Genomic DNA, 14,857 nt, shown 5'->3' on the forward strand with positions numbered 1-14,857 from the left:
AAACACAAAAAATTAGCCAGGCGTGGTGGCGCGCGCCTGTAATTCCACCTACTCCTGAGGCTGAGGCAGGAGAATGGCTTGAACCCAGGAGGCGGAGCTTGTAGTGAGCCAAGATCGCGCCACTGCACTCCAGCCTGGGTGACAGAGCAAGACTGTCTCAAAAAAAAAAAAAAAAAAAAAAGAGGAAAGTCAAGAAAGGAGAATCCAGGCAAATATCTGAAAGACTCGTAATTTTTTTACACTGTCCTTCCCAAATCCACGCCCACCTGGGACCTCGGAGTGTGACCTTGTTTGGAAACAGGGTCTTTGTCGATCCCATTAGTTAAATTAAGATGAGGCCACACTGGATTAGGGTGGCTCTGAATCCAGTGCTGGGTATCCTTGTGAGAACGTCACATCTTAAAGGGAAGAAATTCTTTACTCTAAAAAACAAAGTTGAGAAAAAAGACTTTAAGAGCCCTTATAGAAGGCTACTGTAACTTGTACATATGATTAGCATCTTTGTGGAAAATTACTTTGGAGATCATGTGTGCTATATTTATACACCTCATTAGTAATATTTAAAATCTACTCAAAGTCTTTTACTTTGTGCCCCTCTACGTTCCTTACAAATAGTTTCCCTGTTGTTCTTCCCACTTGAGTCTGGGCCAGTGAGCTTTGCGTCTCCTTTATGGTGTAGACACATCATTTTCATATGATGAAATTCATTATGATTCATTAAATTTGATCATAAAAAGAGCTTGGTATCCCCCTGGGGCAAGTTCATTAAAAGAATCTCTTTGGTTCCATTATGAATCATTTTCCCTTATCCAAAGGCAGCTCCGAAGATTTACCGCGGGCAGGAGGCCCCGCAAGACAGATTCAGGAATCCAGCAGCCAAAAACTGAAGCCGGCACTGAAATTTCTGAATAAAAATATCCCAGTGGGAGAGGGAGGGCCATGTGGCTGTCTAGTGGCGCTCTGTGCTTGGTGCCAACTGCATCTCTGAGGACTGACTGGCACAGAAGGTAATTATATCATTGCACGTTGTGCAGGGAAGCGCTGGGTGGAGAATCTGTGTGAGCTGCTCATGGTGGATCTTCCCGGTAGGTCAGAGGAAATCTGTTCCATTATCCATTGAAAGATTTGACATGCATAGCTTCTGAAAGCCACGGCTTGGAAGATAAACATGGAGACCTAAGACATTGCCTCTATATCCCCTTTTGCTTCCACAATTAGAGTGTCTCCATAGGAGTAGGAGCTTCTGTTCCCTTGGCCTCTCCGGGCAGCTTAACTGAGGTGGGACATCCTCCTGGCTATCGGCAGGTGACTTGAGTAGCGGTGGCAATCATGACAATACTATTCATCTAAAAGCTACATGCAAACATAGCAGGAAGGGAGGGTTGGCTTGCAGAATACATTTCATAAGAGGGTTTCTTGGTGTCATTTGAATGCCTTTTCTGCAACCTGTCTCCACTCAAAAAATATCTGTAGTGCTGACCATATTTTAACACTTAGTGAAGAATGTGCCACTTGCTTCTTGCAAGAGAGTCACAGCTCTGAATCAGAAGGTTATTATTCATTCGATTTTGTAGCTCGGGGCTGCCAGCAGGATGGGGCCGTGCTGCCAGGGGTCGTCATATGGCTAGGGAAGGAGGGTGGGAGATGCTGTGACAGCCCTACAGCTGAGAAGGCAGCGCCAGGCCCCAGGGTGTAAGCCTGAGACCGCCTCCAAGAAGAGCCAAAGAAGGGGCTGGAAAGAACAACTAACTGGAAATAGAAAGGAGGTGTGTGTGTGCCTCAGCAGCTTCTCTCTGGAGAATCTCATCTCATCTCCTGCTCCTGGGATCCAGCTAAATCTGCAGGTGGGCTTTGGGGCCCCTGCACATGCTCTACAAACCCTACATTTACACACACGCGCACATTTATTTATTTATCAATTTTTATTTTAATTTTTCTGAGACAGGTTCTCACTCTGTCACCCAGGCTGAAGTGCAGGGTGCAATCACAGCTCACTGCAGCTTCAACCTCCCAGACTCAAGGGATCCTGCCACCTCAGCCTCCAGAGTAACTGGGACTATGAGCATGTGCCATCACGCCCGCCTAATTTATTTTTATTTTTTAATTTTTTTTTTAAGAAATGGAGTCTCCCTATGTTACCCAGGTTGGTCTTCAACTCCTGGGCTCAAGAGACACTCCTGCCTCAACCTCCCAAAGTGCTGGCATTATAGGCATGAACCACCTTGCCTGGACCTGATATATGTGTTTTAAATAAACGTATTTGTTTCTTAACATTTTTAATCATTAAAAAACTTTAAGATTGCAAAATGAGAGGGGTTGGGGAAGAAGAGGAATAATTATCTTCGGTCCAATTAACTTTGATAGATGCTGTCACTATCATTCATTTGGCTGTTTGCATCTACTGCTTTTTAATGTGATTAAAAAATGTACTTTGTATTTTGAAACTGTAGCTACATGGGAGGAATAAGTTCTAGTGTTCTATAACACTGTAGGGTGAACATGGTCAACAATAATGTATATTTCTGAGAAACTAGAAAAGAAGATTTTGAATGTTATCACAAAGAAATGGTAAATGTTCTAGGTGATAAATATGCTAATTACCCTGGTTTGATTGTTATGCATTGTATGTTGCTCTGTAACCCATTAATACGCATCCTTATTATATGTCAACTAAAACTAAAAAGAAAAAATACTGTGTATTTTGGAATAATTACAGAGTAACAGGAAGTTGTAAAAATAATTCATAGAGCCCCTTCACCCACCTCCCCCATGATGTCATCTTCTGTCACAAGGTCAAAGTTCAAGGTCAAAGTACAAGCTCAAAGCCAGGATGTGGATATTGGTACATAAATGTTAGCTGGATCACACAGACCTAATTCAGCGCTTACCAGTTTTTACATGCATTCGACTGCGTGTGTGTGTGTGTGTGTAATGTCTGGCAGTCTTATCCCATGCTGGATTCCCATAACCACCATCACAATCAAAATGCACACCTGTTCCAGCCCCACTAGAAACCCCTCGAGCTGTCCTTTCATGTCTGCCTTCCAAGCCCCAGTCCCTGTCCCTGGGCAACTACGAATCTGTTCTCCATCTCTACTGTCATTTTGAGAATGTTTATAAATGGAATCACACAATATGGAACCTTCTGAGGTTGACATTTTTCACCAGGCCTGATGCCCTGGAGATCCATCTGGGTTGCAGCGTGGGTCACGAGTCTGTTCCTCTTTATTGCTAAAATAGCAGTTTGCTCTGTGGATGAACCATGGTTTGTAGAACCTTTCACTCACTGCAGGAAATTTATGTTGTTCCAGTTTTTTTTTGCTGTTACAAAGAAAGCTGCCTTAAGTATTCATGCACAGCTTTTCTGTGTGGGTTAGTTTTAATTTTCTGGCATCAATGCCCTGGAATACCCTTGCTGGGTTACATGGCAGGCACATGCCTGGAGTTGCAAGCAACTGCCAACCTGTTTTCCAGAATAGCTGCGCCATTTTCATTCCCAGCAGCCATGCATGAGTGATTTCATTTCTCCACATCCTCACAAGCACTGGGTGTTATGACCATCTTTTATTTTACGTGTCCTGATAGGAGTGTCATGCTACTGCATTGTGCTTTTTAGTCACACACCCCAATGGCTTATGCTGTTGGACATCTTTCCATGGGGCTATTTACCATCTGTGTCTCCGTTTCAGCGAAATGTTCCCTAAGTGGGTTGCTTGTTTTTTTAATGTTGAGATTTGTGAGTTCTTTTTAGATTCTAGATACAACGTCTTTGTCAGATATGAGGTCTGCAAATGATATCTTCCAATCTGTAGCTTGTCTTTTCATCCTGTTAACAGGGAATTTTAGAGGACAGAATTTTACATTTTGATGAAGCCTACTATCTTCTTTTTTCTTTTGGTTCATGTGTTTGGCGTCATGTCTCTGAACTCTTTGCCTGGACTTAGTTCCTGAAGATTGCCTTCTATTATTTCTTCTAAAAGTTTTGCAGTTTTTATTTTATATTTATATTTGTAATCTATTTTTAAATAATGTTTTTACAGTATAAGTTTCAGTCCAAGGTTTGTTTTTTGTTGTTGTTGTTGTTTTTTGCTTTTATCTTATATATGTAATAGCTCCAGCACCATTTAAAACATTTGTGTTAAAAGACACATACTATAAAATTTACCATGTCAAGCATTTTTAACTGTACAGTTCAGGGGCATTAATTACATTCACATTGTTGTGCAACCAGCACCACCATCCACCTCCAGAACTTTTTCATCTTTCCAAACTGAAGCTTGGTACCCATTAAACAATAATTCCCAATTTCCCATCCCCCCATTCTTTGGTAACCACATTTCTACTTTCTGTTGCTATGAATTTAACAAATCTAGATGCCTCATAGGAATAGAATCGTGTTATATTGTTCCTTTTGTGACTGGTTTATTTCATTTAGCGTAATGTCCTCAAGATTCACCCATGTTGTATAATGTGTCAGAATTTATTTCATTTTTAGGGCTGAATAGTATTTCCTTGTACATGTGGACCACATTTTGTTTATGCCAAAAAAAAAAAACTGAAAGCAGGACCTTGAAGAGGTGTTTGCATACCCATGTTCATGGCAGTGTCATTCACAGTAGCCAAGAGGTGAAAGCCATCCCAATGTCTGCTATCACTTTTTATTTTTGGAAAAACTATTCTCCCTCCACTAAATTGCTTTTGCTCTTTTGACAAAAATCCATTTGGTATATTTGTGTTGTTCTATTTCTGGGGTTTCTGCTCTGTTCCCTTGGGCCATGTGTCTGTCCCTCCACCCATATCATAGTCTTGATTGTGGCCACTGCAGAATAAGTCTTGAGGTCAAGCAAAGTGCGTCCTTCCATTTTTTTTCCCCAAAATTATTTGAATTGTTCCAATTTTTTCATCTTTCCATGTAAACTTTGCTATAAACTCGTCATTGTCTACCAAGCCTTGTGCTGGGATTTTTATAAGAATTGAGGGGATCAATCTGGGGAGAAATGGCATCTTTCCCACATTAAACCTTCCAATCCTTGAACACAGCATGGGTTTTTTAATTCATTTAGATATTCTTTGACTTATAATAATGCGCTTTCTAAGATTATACACAGCTTTTTGTCTGTTTGTTTTTGTAAAGATAGGCTGAAATTCAGGAAATCCTCAGCAAGAGAAAAAAAAAAGGAAATTGTGTCCAGTGATGTGTTGATGGCAGCTCACACTCACGAGGGCCAACTACGTGTATCTCCTCCCCGCCTTGAGTTCAGCGATGGCACCTTGGTAGGGGGAACTGGCAATAGTGGACAAATGGTGGACAAATGCCAAAGCCCACCATACAAGTGGACAAATTCCATGAAGCAGGCTGTCTTCCTTCCTTCTTGCCCTTCCCCTTCCCCTCCCCTCCCTTCCCCTCCGCTCCCTCCCTTCCTTCCTTCCTTCCTTCCTTCCTGCTTTCCTTGCTTCCGTCCGTCTCTCACCCTTCTGTCTCCCTTCCCCTCTCTTTCTTTGAAGGGGGTTGTTAAACACCCACCTGCATACCCCTGACTATATCTAATTCATGGCTCTCCTATGAAGAAGAGTGAGCCCATGGTGAGGGGCAGCATGAAGAGAGGTTGATTCATGGGCATAAATATATGCAGCTAAGGAAGGGCTAACACCTAGTGCTCCCTAGATCAGTAGGGTGACTATAGTTTACAATCATCTATTGTACATTTCAAAATTGTTAGAAGGTAATCATTTAAATGCTTCTAACATAAATAAAAGACAAACATTTAGGCTGCTGGATATTAATTACACTGATTTGATCTTTCCATGTGATATGAATGTATGTGCCCTGAAAATATGCGCATCTCTTATGTATCAATATAAACAATTAGCAAACGATAAATAAGAACAGTCCCTTGTGTCTATGCCCTGGTTGTTTCTGGAGCTGGTGTTCCCGCTGTCAACACCCGTCTTCCTGGTCATCACATTTGCTTTCTTATCTAGCACTGAATGATGGATCTACCCATTTGTCAGAATAAAAATGTGGCTTGGAGTGCAAAAGAGGGAAAAATAAAATAAAAGTTCCAAACCAACCAACCAAACAAAAAACAAGGAATGTGTAAGAGACTGAATTTAGGCATATCCCTTTGGTGGAAAATCATGTGAGATTCACATGATGGATTAATTTAAATCAAATAGTCTGCCTAGCATTTAGCCAGTATTAAGTGGGGATTTCTTGTATTTGCCTTATATTTGCATTGCAAGTGGCAATTTGTTAAAAAAGAAAAAATAAAACGATTACAATTTGAAAAAAGAAAAATCAGTTTCTAGTAAAGCTGTAGCCATGATTACCCATCCTCTCCCTCTTCAAATACAACCTTAACCAGAGCCCTACAGATGGCCAGATGTGATCTGGTTGGCTAAAATGAGATCTTCGTATATTAACCTCTGTTGAGCTCTGTGGTCATTTAGGCTGCACATTTTTATTCCAGTGGGGAGTCTGACAATGGAGAAAGGCTCACTGGAAAGCCTCCCTTGTTCAGGGAGAGAAGTTAAGCCACTCTCCTGGCTCCCTGGGCTGGAGCATGTGGGCCTGACAGGACTCACTAGGCCAGGTACCCCATGATTTGGGATCAGACCACCTGCATTTGAACCCAGGCTCTGATGCTCGCCCAGTCTTTGACCTCAATAAGTCTCTCTATTCTGTTTTATTAAGCTACTTTTTAGTATTATGACAATGATGCTATTATTCCAAAGTATGTTGACAGTTTTTAAAACATTGGAAAAGACCAATAGAATACCCTGAACCCTTCCTTCAAGCATTCAGAGATAGCAACTCTTCATGTTTGAGTGTAAAACTTCCAGTCTTCTCTTTCTATGCCAGGATATAATTATTTAACTGCATTGTTTTCTCCTTTATTGCTGTTTTCCCCAGAAATATGAGCTTATATTTTTCAGTTAACTTCCCGTTGTGAATATTTTTATTTGTCATAAAATCATGTTTCTGTGAACCCTGGGAGATTCAGTAATAGTTGCAAATATGTGAAGTGATAGGCAAAAAACAATGAACACCTACTATCCATATTTCTGAGAATAAAATAACAAGAGCTGAGTTAAAACATAATAGAAAAGGTGACCACAAGATTTTGGTAAATAATTCACTGAGGAGGCTGGGATTATGTTTAACACACAACAGGTATCTGGATTAAAATCCTTAAAAGCGAGAGCGTACTAAACAGCTTCTGAGGAACTAGGAGGGTGCGGAATCTTTGGAAGTGTTTGTTAGGAGAGATAATTGATGATGACAGAAACCAGTCTGTCTTGGAGATTCCAATACAATTCTGCCTGGAGCGGGAGAGAGAACTAGGTGATCATTCAAGGCCTCCACGAAATCTGTGATTCTGTGATTTGTCTGAATAATCGATGATGTGAATTGCAGTTATTCCCCCCTCCAGGGCAGACAGTATGCATAAAGGCAGTTGTAAAGAAAACGGTGCTGCGGCTGCCCCAGTGAGTCATTTAGATGCTGGGCTGTTTCTGCTTGCTCTGCTGTGAGGTCAGTTTCATGTGCTTAAGCAACTTTGCTTCAGGTCACACCCTATGGGACACCCACGGCAGCCTGCCGCCTACTAATCATAGAGCCCTTCGTGTTCCTTTTTTGTCTTTTTCTTAACCAACAATGGGTCATTTAGCAGGACATTTATTTCAGTCCTAAGTTGTATTATCCCTGGTAATTTGCATATACCATTATTAAAGTGTGGCAGTCTTTTGTAATTATTGTCTTAATCTAGTGAAAAATAATATATCTGTATATCTGGAGAGAAGGCTGTTCTCTGGATGCAGCTGAGCACTTGCATGTACTCGATGAACGGGAATAGGACTGCATGAGGCTGACCTGGATTTGACAACCGCACCAGGACAAGGCCGCGTGCTGCCCTGAGCAGTGGCCCTTGTGCTAAATACGAATCCTCTCTCTCCCACAGGCATAGCCCGTCACCTGCGTCTGGTTTTTGCTCCTCATTTTCTTCAATTTTCACTCTATTTATAGTTGAGAATCTTCCATTTCCCCCTGGTTGAAATACATTAGTTGCTATGGAAACTGCGATCCCCCCGGTGTGGATGGAGCTGAATGACACCTACAATTGCAGAGCACGGTTGGCGTCGCCAGGGCTGGGAAATGGGCATCGTGGCTGGAGAGGGCACTGAAGGGCACAGATGAGAATAATGACAGCACACAGCACGACCGTCAGGAACCGACGCAGCACCCCTGGGTCAGAAGTTGTGGAAGAAGCCATGGGTAACAGAAGCCCCCCATGCCCTACACCACACAGAGGGGCGGGTCCCATCAGAGGCCTAACCCCTGGAGGGTTCTCATTTTCAAAACATAAAAAATGGAGCTATAGCTGGTACTTGCAAAAAAAAAAAGATGCATTTTCATTTTGATAAATACTAAAATCATTCTATATCGAATGAATATTTTTGCACTTCTGTATGGGGTATGATGTCCCTCTTCCCACGTATTTGAGTTCTTCATGACGTAAGAGAGAGTTTAGCACGCAGCCCTGAACTTCCCTCTTGCCTGCTCTTTCTTGGGAAACCGGGCTAGTCGGGAGAATGAACAGTCTGTGTGAGAGTGTCACCGAGTTCAACGGGAAGCCAGCAGGTCTCCCTCTCCAGCGCGGCCCAGCAGGCCTCTCCCGACCCTTCAGCGCCAGCTCTCCGGTTTTCTCCAGGTTAGGTCCCTTCTGGAGCCGGCGTCGACCTTCTTTTTGCGTCCTAACCCAGCTCCTCCATCCCATGGTATCGTTTTCTGGTCTCAGTTCTTCTCCTTCACAGGTGGGTCCCGCAATCTTAACGCGGCGGGACAGCAAAACATGGACAAACCCTATCCAGCTGGCTCCCGCCTGGAAGCTACAGCTACGCCAAGGGAAGCCCTTCTTTTCTTTTCTTTTATTTCATTTTTTATTTTTTATTTTTATTTTTATTATTGAGAAGGAGTCTGGCTCTGTCGCCCAGGCTGGAATGCAGTGGCGCGATCTCGGCTCACTGCAAGCTCCCAGGTTCACGCCATTCTCCTGCCTCAGCCTCCTGAGTAGCTGGGACTACAGGTGCCGCCACCCCGCCCGGCTAAGGGAAGCCCTTCTTAGATGACCTCAATCCCCATACATTCCTTCTCCCTGGAGACGTCATTTCCACGTTCCAGCGCAGATAATCGCTCATGCACCATTTGTTCCTGTAAATTTAGCAATGCACAATCAACGCTCTCACTCACTGGTTTTCTCTTTCCTGTGACGTTGGCTTTATAGACTATTTTTAGTCCTATTTCATATATACCTTGTCCCTCGGTATTTAGCACCGCTTCATGAAACCCTCCTACCCTTGACTCCTCCCTTGTCCTGTCTCAGATCTTGAGTCTACAATCTTCCTTCAGGAAGGCAGGCAAAGATGTGTGTTTTTAAATTCTTAATATGTCTCTACGTCCAAAAGAGACATTCGTTTCTGTTGATTCATTGGAGAGAGTTTCTTCTGGAATACCGGAAGCACAGCACCCACCAGCTGTGCTGCTTAAGGTGAAGGGAGGCAGTAGAGGGGGCTGTGGGGAGACCCAGAACTTTACTCAGCACTTTCTCCGTGCAGAGAAGCATACAGTGCGCTCTACACACAATGACCCATTTAATGTTTGCAGCCAGGCTCTAAGAGAGGGGACTATTTTTGTTCCTATCCATAAATGGGGAAAAAGACCTGAGGGTTTTCCAGGAGCCAAGGGGAAGCTCCCCCTCTGAGCTCTAAAGGTTCACTGAAAATGAACTAACAATAGGCAGATTAACAGGAGGAAGAGCATTCAAGTTTACTTAATGTGCCTAAGCACAGAGGAATCCCAGGAGAATGATTACCCAATAATCCAGCCAGGTCTACACTCTTCTATACTCTTGGGATACAGTATAGGGGAAGAGAAGATGGGGGAAACTGTGATAATTTTTGAGGGGTCGTAAGCAGTTTTTAGAAGGAATGGCTGGACCCAGTGCTCAGACACTGGAGGATTCTCTTTGGAGACTGAATGGGACCAGATGATGAACAATGGTTTGGAAGAAAGTTGAGCTGAGCTCCAGGTGTGGTGCTTAATTTTCAGTCTCTTCCTCTGTCGCATGAGAGTTAATCTTCTCTGGTTAATTAAATTTCTGGGAAAGGACTGAAGGCAATTGTGTTCCCCTTTGGGGGTCTGGTATCTAGGTAGATAAGAAAGCTTCAGAGAACGGCCTCGTCCTGTGCGTAGGGAGAGACAGGCCTGAGAGGCAGGAGCTGGTGGGAGGGCAGAGAGACCCATGTCAAAGCACCGGGTTTGGGCTTCGTTCTCGTCGTCTGAGCACCAGGTTTGGGCTTTGTTCTCTGAGCCCCAGTCATTGTTTAACTCCTGCAAGGTGGGTGGCTGGGTCCGTCTGTCTGACTCCCACACTCATCTCTCCATGCCTGCCTGGCGTTCAGCTTCTTCCCGGAAGCTGCAGTCAGGTGGCTTCATCCACTTCTCCGCAGACACAAGAGGCTCCAGCTCCACACCTTTCCAGCGTCTCCCTCCTTCCCTAACAGGTCTTAGTCTGTTTTAATTTTGGCCTCTGTTTATTTCCTGAAATCTGGAAGTTAATTCCTAAGTTGACAGTGAGAAAACTCTGGTAAAAAGCAGCCCCAGGCAGCATCATTTCATTCTCGGCCATGGTTTCCCCTCTTTTTTTTTTTTTAAGATGGAGTTTCACTCTGTTGCTTAGGCTGGCATGCAGTGGCACGATCTCAGCTCACTGCAATCTCCGCCTCCTGAGTTCAAGTGATTCTGGTGCCTCAGCTTCCTGAGTAGCTGGCATTACAGATGTGAGCTACCACATCTGGTTACTTTTTGTAATTTTAGTAGACATGGGGTTTCACCATGTTGGCCAGGCTGGTCTCGAACTCCTGACCTCAAGTGATCCACCCACCTCGGCCTCCCAAAGTGCTGGGATTACAGGTGTGAGCCACTGTGCCCAGCCTCCCCTCTCTCTTCTAACTTCTTGCTTTATAGAGCTCTTGTCAAGATAACAGGGTACTCTTTCAACATATATAAGAAAGAACGTTATATATATCTAATAAGTGAGAAAAATTCAGCCACAAAACCCGTACGTTCATGACTAGGCCATCCTGAATGAGGTGTTCTGCCATGTGGTTATCATTTTAGGTAGTGCCTGTCATTGGAGCAACTACATTACTAGCAGACAGTCCTGGAGATAAAAATAAAAAATACAAACCCTTACTTTGGTCACTAGGGAAACAGCACATGACGTGTCTGTCAGTCTGCATGAGAAGGCCTTCAGAGCAGACCTGAGATTCTGTCACTGAAGTGGGTGTGTACTGTGTCTTGGTACAAACACCAGCTCCGGTGGAGATGTAATGTGCGGCAATGTGGTTAAGAACAAGACTTATTATACAGATTAATTTTGTAAGGAAGAGGGTAGACCTACATTGCTCTCTGGATAAAGGATAGACTTAGGCACTGATCAGAAACGGTCTCTGTTTACCAAAATTCCTTCTTTGCACACAGAGCTGTGTAGTGAAAATGCCCGTCCTACACAAATAATGTATTATAGCAAAATGAGCCAGTTAACATGTCAGCTCAAATCAACCTAATTTGGGTTAAAAATTCTTCCTTTTCTGTTTTTTTTTCTTTTCCCCCCTCCCCCTCCTCAATTATTCCTTTTCTAAAAGGATCTTGTTACTTCATAAAAATCAAATTGGCCCCACGTTAATTTATTTGGCCATCAGAACATGGAGACTTTTGCCAACATAGCTATAGAACCTCTGTTTTTGTTTGATTTTATGACTGGGATGGGGTCTCACTGCGATTACAGGTGTGAGCTGCCATGCCCAACCAAAATCTCTTCATAGATGCGAAGTTTGGGAAGCTGTGCCAGGTCCCAGATTCATCTCCAGTGTGACTCCGGGGTCGGGAGTAGGTCCCTTGAGAGCCCCAGTCACTGGACTTCACAGGCAGCTAAAATGCAGGAAGAGGTTGGAAAGTCAGGGCCACTGATCTGCTTCAGTAAAAAAAAAAAAAATCAGAATTCTTAAGCTTACCACCACTTTTTGATAAGCAAAGGCAGAAAATGTTAATGAATAATTAAAAGGAATGCTTATCAGAGATCTTCCCAGCTTAGAAAATGGAAAGAATTATGCACGTAACAAAGCTGCATGTATTTTTTTTTTTTTTTTTTTTTGAGACGGAGTCTCGCTCTGTCGCCCAGGCTGGAGTGCAGTGGCGCGATCTCGGCTCACTGCAAGCTCCGCCTCCCGGGTTCACGCCATTCTCCTGCCTCAGCCTCCCGAGTAGCTGGGACTACAGGCGCCCGCTATCACGCCCGGCTAATTTTTTGTATTTTTAGTAGAGACGGGGTTTCACCGTGTTAGCCAGGATGGTCTCGATCTCCTGACCTCGTGATCCGCCCGCCTCGGCCTCCCAAAGTGCTGGGATTACAGGCGTGAGCCACCGCGCCCGGCCAGCTGCATGTATTTTAACAAGGGCAGTAGAAACACAGGAACAGATGCATGCTAAGTCGGAAGAAGGACGATTCTAGAATTGAGCAAGACAGGCCTGCGCTGCTGGGGACCCAGATTTGAGGAGGGTGGTCCCGGGGGCCACACAGTCTTTGCAGATGCCTGGACCGAGGTCGACTCTGCATCTTATCTTCCCTAGGGGGGCCGCGGTGCCAGTCCTTAATTTGCTCATTGATAAAACATTTTCTAAGGTTAGTTCCTATATTATTTTAAAAAGTGACAGGACAGGGAATTGAGGCTAAGACAGTTGCTTCTCAATCAGCTTTTCTCGACAGCACAGCCGAGTGAGATAAAACATAGGGTTTGGACCTAAGATGAACTGGGTCTAAGTCCCCTGAACTATCGCTGAGGGGCTGTCAGCTGCTCATGGAGGGAGTCAGTGACTCCCTCTCCTGGCTTTTGTGTCTCACAGGTGTCTGTGTGTGTGCTGGGGGCTGTCTCAATAATGTCCACTTCACCGGCATCGTGTAGAGATTAAACCCACTTACAAGGAAGTCCTAGCAGAGTCAATTGTTGACAGTAAGTGCTCAGTAAACCAGAGCTGTTTTCATTATCATTCTAATTTCCATAGCTCAGGAACATAAAGGAATAACACTGAATTCTAAGGACAAAGGTGTGGAGCCAGTGTAGAAAAATCACTGGGCCACCAAAGAAGCCCTAAATAATCATTTATTTCCAAGGACACTGGAGATAAAATACTCCAGAGTCTCTCAAACTTTTCCACTGCTGAGCAGGAGGCAGCGTGGAGCAGAGCCGGCTTCAGGCAGGGACCTGGCCTTGGTACAGGGTCCTGGGCTTGGAGTAATGTTCCGCTTCCCATATCTAATGCTTTTTGAACAAGGAGCTCCTGTCTTCACTTTGCTTTAAGCCCTCCGGATTATGTGGGCCGTACTTGCAGGGGAGAACATTGTGTTGACTCGGGATGAGACTGTGGCTTCTGGGACTCCCTGGTCCCTGGAATCTGGTTTTGAGAAGCATGGGCTTTAGCTTAGGGTGGCAGAGTTAGCAAATGAAAATACAAACATTGCACAGGACATACTTCTGCTGAAGTCACCATCCACCCTTTATCTGAAATTCAAATTCAGATGGGCATCACACCTTTTCAGATAAAGAAACTAAGGCACTCAGGTGGCCGACTTGGTCAAAGCCCTGTGACCAATAAGAGAAGGGACCACATTTGAATCTGGCTGTGCCGCCAAGACACCAGCTTTTTAATCTCAGTGACTGATAAGAGACTTTGCAAAGATGTCGGAGTTGGATAAAAGCTGACCCGGAAGCAGTAGCAGCCCCAGCCAGGTCATAAGTCCTGCAGGCCTCTGCTAGGGCCGACTTAACGATCCCCAATGAACTAAAGAGATAGGTGACACCTTTCGGTTATAATTGCTCCAGTTGGCTTTGTGAAGATGTCCTTGTATTTTGGAAGAAAACATATCCATGTTCAGGAAGAGTCATTCTCAGAATGATTTACTCAAGCAGAGCTTAGGTGGGGATTACTGAATGTAGCAGAAAGTGGAAGTAAATTCCTTTCGAAATACCTCAGGATCAGGAAAATTCAAACAAAGCATTTGGTTTGCCTTTTTGCTTCTGAGGCTGAAAACTGTGTATGTTTAAAATGAAAGGTAATCCATAAATTCCAGAGTCATTTGAACTTAACTCATCAATATGTTAGTTTGTCAGTGGATGTCCAAGTAAATATTTAGAGCAGCGGTGTCCAATCTTCTGGCTTCCCTGGGCCACACTGGAAGCAGAAGAATTGTCTCGGGCCACACATAAAATATGCAAACATTAACAATAGTTGATAATGCTAAAAAAAATTGCAAAGAATCTTATAATATTTTAAGAAAGTGTACCAATTTTTGCTGGTACACTTTGAAAACCATCCTGGCTTACATACAGCCCACAGGCTGTGGGTTGGACACGCTTGGCTTAGAGCTTTTTGGCTAAAAACATACACACACATTTTTAAAAGATTGATTTTATGGTACCATTTAAAAAAAATTTCTGAGAGAACTACATACACATCTTTCCTTTGCGTCTTTCTGCTGAAGTGTTCAGGTGTGAGCCCACAAAAGTGCTGCTTTGAGGCCCCAGGTCTTCCAGGGTAGCCTTGAAGACAGGACACCTGCCCACATCTCCTGCTGTACAGGAGGCCATGGCATTCCCCAGTCCTCCACCTGTGGCTGGGTTTCCCAAATGTGGCTGTGGTTTTTCTTTCCTTTTGGGTCTTTGCTCATTCTACTTTTCTGATATACTTTCCAAGTTCAACCAAACTCAGGACTTAATTATCCAACACATGCAAAAATCC

The 14,857-nt window shown here is 43.8% G+C and overlaps 1 long non-coding RNA gene across 1 annotated transcript in view; it reads left to right on the forward strand.

Moving 5' to 3' along the window:
* The first annotated feature begins 818 nt into the window (after positions 1–818).
* Positions 819–14,857, forward strand: part of LOC129393173 (uncharacterized) — a 52,398-nt gene continuing 38,359 nt past the window's right edge. The window contains exon 1 of the long non-coding RNA XR_008619865.2: positions 819–1,085. This is a non-coding gene — a long non-coding RNA (uncharacterized LOC129393173). The remainder of the gene's footprint in view (positions 1,086–14,857) is intronic.

Source organism: Pan paniscus, chromosome 8 (genome assembly GCF_029289425.2).
Source record: "Pan paniscus chromosome 8, NHGRI_mPanPan1-v2.0_pri, whole genome shotgun sequence".
Taxonomy (NCBI): domain Eukaryota; kingdom Metazoa; phylum Chordata; class Mammalia; order Primates; family Hominidae; genus Pan; species Pan paniscus.